Source organism: Myotis brandtii, unplaced genomic scaffold (genome assembly GCF_000412655.1).
Source record: "Myotis brandtii unplaced genomic scaffold, ASM41265v1 scaffold349, whole genome shotgun sequence".
NCBI lineage: Eukaryota > Metazoa > Chordata > Mammalia > Chiroptera > Vespertilionidae > Myotis > Myotis brandtii.
Window position 1 is genome coordinate 1221083 of NW_005363427.1, and position 6550 is coordinate 1227632.

Here is a 6550-nt window from a genome sequence, read left to right on the forward strand (position 1 = left end):
TGGAATATGAGTTCAAGAGCAGGAAAAGGGAATCTGGGTAAGGCATCAGCACCGTCCACTACCACTCCCTCCATCATCGTTTTCTTCTAACTTAGGCAGGAGTCAGAAAACTTTTTTTCTGTAAAGAGCCAAAGAGTAAATAGTTTAAGCTTTTGCCATTTGGTCTCCATCACAACCACCCAACTCTATCATTGTAAGTACAAAAGTCACCATAGGCAAAATACAAATGAATGGACAATAAAATTTTATTTTCAAAACCAAGAAATTGTGTTTTCTGCCTATCCTTTTGGAGACAAGGAGTAATCTTGGTCTGTCACTAGCATCAGGTATGAGGGGCAGATGTGGACTGTGGTGGAAAAGATTGGGCTTCTAATCGCAGCTCTGGCTGTCCCAGCTTTTTCAGTTGCCAGTGCCAGAAACCCAACTCCAATGAACTCAAGGAAAATGGAGTATGGGACAAGGAGTGCTCAGGTAACCTAGCCATGGGTAAGCTTTAGGACCTGCCCTCTGCCTATTCAACATTTTGGCTTTGTCTCTGGTACTATCAGTGGAATTTATTTCTGCTCCAGAGAACATGACCTCTGGCAGTTCAGGACTCAAACATTGATGGCCCCAGTCCTGGAGAGGAAAAGGGATCTCTCTATTCAGGGATAGGTAAAAAGATCATGGTATCACATAGGACAAGGGTGTCAAGGTCTCAGTGATTCTTACTAAATGCTATTCTTGCTATATGTTCAAATGCAGAAGCAGCTGTAACCAGATGATCTTAACCTGAGCTCAACACAGATAAATTTGTGACTGCAAAGAAGAAATCAACATGTAATTAACCAAATAGTGATATAAGCAATAGCTAAGCCTCCCTTGGGGAAACAAACCTTCGGATATGAATCACATTTCTCCTCTACTTGCTACAAATAAATAAAACTACATAACAACAACCATGTATTGTTCTTGAATAGAACACCCCAAGCAGCAAACCCCTTAAGTTCAGTAACAATAGGGGAAAATTGGATCATGTGTCTATGTAGAGCTCTAACTTTTATTTCATGGATCATTCACCCCTCCTACTTCTCATGGCCAGGGTGATAGATAGGGTCTGACACAAGAAACATGAAAAGGGGAGCCTACACTTGGCCACTGGAAAATCATTTTGACCCAGTCTCCCCAAAATATGTTAATTAAGGAACCTTGAGCTACTAACCTCTACAGTCTCAGTTTCTTCTCCCTCTTCTCTGCTCATGTGAGATTTCAACACTCTACAAATATTTTTTCAGCATCTAGTATGTGCCAGGTACTATGCCAGGGGTGGGCAAACTTTTTGACTCGAGGGCCACAATGGGTTCTTAAATTGGACCGGAGGGCCGGAACAAAAGCATGGATGGAGTGTTTGTGTGAACTAATATAAATTCAAAGTAAACATCATTACATAAAAGGGTACAGTCTTTTTTTTTTTTTAGTTTTATTCATTTCAAACGGGCCGAATCCGGCCCGTGGGCCGTAGTTTGCCCACGGCTGTACTATGCTAATTGGTAGTGTGAATTTAGTATGAACAAAACAAAAATGTCTCTGCCTTCACTTACCTTCTTACAAGGGAGTTTTGCAAACCTCAGAAACAGCCAGCCTTGCTCTTTGGTCCCAATGGTTTGAGAAACACTGAACAGGGTATGTTGCTCTAAAGAATAGTTCCCCTTCACTGTCTCCACTTATTCCCTCATTATCTCTATCCTAATGAATTGTCCTCCATAATTCAACTAAAGCTGCCCTAGAAAAAGTCACCAGAGAACCTTCTTATTGCCAAAATGAATGCACCATTTTTGCCCTCACTTGTATTGAACTTGGGGGCATTTAATGTAGCTGTCTACTGCCTATGTTCTTAAACTCTGTTCTTTCTCACCTTTGGTGACATGCACTCTTCTGGTTGTCCTCCTACATAACGGGATGAGGGGTCATTTAATTATGCTTTTTCATTTTTACTTTATAAACTTTTTTATAAGTAGGAGGTTTTATATTAAAAATTGAATTTTAAAATAAAATAGGTTAATAAGAAAGTTTAAAAGTCTAAGATTAAAGAGAAAATGAGTTTTAATCTAACTAATTTTATCTAACTATCAGGTTAAACTGTCTACATTTCATTGACTTAATCCCTTAGAAGAGGGGATATTGCTAGAGTCAGTTTAATAAGCATTGACAGTACATTTTTGTGCCAGGCATTTTATATATGTATATAGATAGATAGATAGATAGATAGATTAGATAGATAGATAGATGATAGATGATAGATAGATAGATAGATAGATAGATAGATAGATAGATAGATAGAGATGATAGAAGATTAGATGATAGATAGATAGATAGATAGATAGATAAATAGATAGTAGATAGGTGATAGATGATAGATGATAGATAGATAGATATAGATAGATAGAGAGATAGATACATAGTGAGAAAGATAGATAGATAGATAGATAGATAGATAGATAGATAGATAGATAGATAGATGATATAGAGTAGTAGCAGGGAAGCTTCTGTAGATGAAATCATTGTTTTAAGGTATGAGCAGGTGTTCAACAGGCAAACAAGGTAGCATGTCAGACAGGGTCAGGGCAGTTAGATCAGAAACAGCAAAGTTTGTGCTGCGAGTGCTGAGGAGGTCCTCATGCCTAATGTGTGAAGTTTGTGGATGGAAACAGAGGTTAGGATGAGGCCAGAAAGGGAGGCAAAAGCCAAATCAAGGAAGGAAATATGAAATTTGAATTTCATATGCAGGCAATGGGAAGGCAATAGAGCTGGGAGTACTTAATCTATTAATATGGTTGATTATCTTTCTATATATGTTAACCATTTCAATTTCTACTGGGTTGCTTCTCTTTTTCTTGTCAACCGGTAGGGCTTTATATAGTCTAGATTATAATACTTTGCCTGTTTCTATTGTTGCACATATTTTCTCTCATTCTGTCATTATTTTTTATGCTTGCTTATCTGTCTTTGCCACATAGAAGGTCTATATTTTCATGAAGATAACATGGTCTTTTACTTTAGTGAATTTGGATAATTACTTTTGTGTCTTAAAAAAAATCCCTCTCCATTTCAAAGGTGAAAAATATTATTTCATCTAATTCATTTATAGTTTTGTTTATATTGTTAGCTCTTCATTTGAGCTGAGGATTATTTTTTGTTCATGGTAAAAGTAGAGTTCTAACTTTTATTTCCCAAAGAACCATCTTTCATAACATGATTTATTGTACAGTCTATTATTTTTCACAGTATAAAATGCCATCTTAATCACATTCTAAATATTCCAGATTTCCCTATGCATATTAATGCACATATCTCTATGCACATAAAATATGTATAAAATTGAAAAACACCAAAACGTAAATAAAAAATGGTCAAAAGACATTCACAGATAATTAATAGAAATTAATAGAAATTAATAGAAATTAATAGATAATTAACTAATCTTCAACCTCAATAGAAACTTAAGCTGCTGATTAAAATAATAAAGAAAATAGATTATTTTTAAAATCAGCAAAATGTCACAGTAATAATTAAGCCAATTAGTAAAGGTACATTTTAATGAACATTCTCATTCCTTGCTGATAAGAATGTAAATTAGTACAATCTTTCTATCCTTAAAGCATTAATTCTCATTAACAAAACAAATTATCCTTTAGTTGTGTATCCTAAGGAAACAGAAATTTAGTCAAAGATTTATATAAAGGATGCTCATCACAGTGATATTTAAAACCATGACAAATTTAAAGCAATCTAAATGTTGAACAATATGGATTAGTTAAATTACTTATGGCACATGCATATGAAAGAATATTATGCTTTTATAATTGGATATTTTAAAACAGTTTATCAGTAAAGAAAGTGGTTTTACATAAGGCTCAATATACATTAATTAACAATGCCTTGAGAAGCTAATTTTATTTCTTTTTTAATTCTTTATTGTTGAAAGTTTTACATAGGTCTCCTTTTTTCCCTATTGACCTCTCCCACCCGCTCCCGTCCCCCAGCACATATGCCCCCACCCTCCTATTGTCTTTTTTGAAGGGAGAACTAGACTAATGTATAAGTGGAATTCAACACATCTACAAGAGTGTATAGAGCTCCTAACATACATGTATAAAATTCCTGGTACACCTGGTGGGTTATAGTTGCCAGTTTCTAGATATGTAGATGTAAATAGAATGTAATCCCTGCCCTCAAATATTCATAACACAAAGATAAAGGAGAACAAACAAATGGAAAATTATAATACAATGTTCTATATATAAAGAATATTCAGACCCATTCCATAAGAGAAAACAAGAAATAGGTAAGAACTTGTCTGGCCAGTGTGGCTCAGGGTTGAGCATTGACCTATGAACCAAGAGGTCATAGCAGGAGGCAGCCAATCTCTCATCATTGATGTTTCTATCTCTCTCTCCCACTCCATTCCTCTCTGAAATCAATAAAAATACATCTTTTAACTAAAGAAATAGGTATGAACTCAATCCAGAGGCATCGGGGCAGAATGACATAGTACTAGTGCATCTGGATGTCTGCAGGGGTTTCAGAGAGACTCTCCCATTCTATATAGTTCTTAATGAAATATGTTGAAAGATGGTAAATGGATTTGATAGGTCCATTGCAGAACTATATCTGATAATGTTTCTACTAGCATATTTCAGGATGCTGTACTTGATCTTCCTGGTTTTCCCCCTCCACCCAAAAAATGTTTTAATTGATTTGGAGGAAGACACAGAAGATGGAAAGAATAGTGAACACAAAAAGATGAGGGAATCAAGTCAAGAAATATCTGGCAAGGCTGAATGATGGACCTCATTGACAGGATGAGAGTTAAGCAGAATACAAAGCTCCACATTTAATTCAAAGAATGGGTTAGTCTAAAGTAGTTTGTTATTTTAAAAGTCCAAAGAAGTTTCAACATCGTGCTGGAAATCCTAGATAGTGCAATAAGACAAAAGGAAGTAAAAGGTTAACAGACTGAAGTAAAGAAATAACACTGTCTTTTTTCATAGATGATCATGTCATCATGTCAGAAAATCTGAAAGAATCAACAACAACCAAAAAACTACTGAACTAATAAGCAGTTACAGTATAGTGGCAGGATACAAAGTTAATACCGGTATACAAAAGTCAATTGTTTTGTGCATATGAACAATTAATAAGTGGAATTTAAAATCAGAACATAATATCACTTCCATTATTATTCCAAAAAATTAAATACTTAGGTATACATGTAACAAATTGTATAAAACATCTTAAACTTATGCTTTTTTAAAATATATTTTTTTATTGATTTCAGAGAGGAAGGGAGAGGGAGAGTCAGAAACATCAATGATGAGAGAGAATCATCGATCGGCTGCCTCCCGATTGGGGATCGAGCCTGCAATCCCAGCATGTGCCCTTGGCCAGAATCGAACCTGGGACCCTTGAGTCCACAGGCTGAGGCTCTATCCACTGAGCCAAACTGGCCAGGGCTAAACTTGTGCTTTTTTAAGGGGAATCTGATGGAATAATGGAGCATGAGTGTGAGCAGAGAAAAAATGAGTAATATAGGTGTTCACTATTCCTTGTTGCCCCATTCACACATACCATTCATGACATCTCATGAGCACTGAATTCCAGTGGATCCATGATACGTCAAGAGTTCAGTGACACTCAAAGTGTGTAAAGGTGTGTTACTTCTATGCTGAGTAAGTAGGGGCACTAACAGCCCCCAGAAGCCATTTGAACTAGAACTTGCTAAGATGGCAGTGGTGTTCTAAGAAATACAAGCAACCAAGACATCTTGTTATATCCTTTTTTATTCTTGTTACTTGCTGCATTAGACAACCATTTAACCTGAAAATGGTAGCACAGAAGGGAAAGATAGGTCAACCCATAGTTCCTTCCCTTTTAATTTTTTTTTACTCACTAGTAAGCCAAAGTAGAATGTTGGTTGAATGTGAGCACATCAAGAAGTGAAATAAAAATATTTGGCTTCATTTTGTGTAGTGTTTCTACTGTTCTGATAAGAATGATATACATATTTATGTATGATATACATATGTATGTATGTATGTATGAGATACAAAATACTAATTGTGTAGTTTTGGTGATTCTGCATACTGATGAAATACTCTTCGATTTCCATTTAGAAGTAGCATTGGGCAATATAAAGATGAATGGTAAAATTCATGCTAATGATTCAAATTTTTAATATTTCTTTATTTAGGACATTAGTAAGTAGCAAATAGAAAACATCATGACAAGTTGGGAGAGGGAGAGGGAGAGGGCGGGAGAGAGAGAGAGAGAGAGAGAGAGAGAGATCATGGAAGAAAGGACAAAAATTTTTTTAAAAAATATTTTATTGATTTTTTTACAGAGAAGAAGGGAGAGGGCACTGGGGATGTGCCCGCAACCAAGGTACATGCCCTTGACCAGAATCGAACCTGGGACCCTTCAGTCTGCAGGCCGATGCTCTATCCACTGAGCCAAACCGGTTCGGCAGGACAAAATTTTATATCTTTGTATCTTTAATGGCACTTTGTTCCTG

The 6550-nt window shown here is 35.9% G+C and overlaps 1 long non-coding RNA gene across 1 annotated transcript; it reads left to right on the top strand.

Annotated features, from left to right (window-relative positions):
• Positions 1-233: 233 nt before the first annotated feature.
• Positions 234-809, top strand: LOC106727015. Its single transcript, XR_001363165.1, has 3 exons — positions 234-471; positions 570-654; positions 745-809. It is a non-coding gene; the product is annotated as an uncharacterized LOC106727015 (long non-coding RNA).
• Positions 810-6550: the final 5741 nt, after the last annotated feature.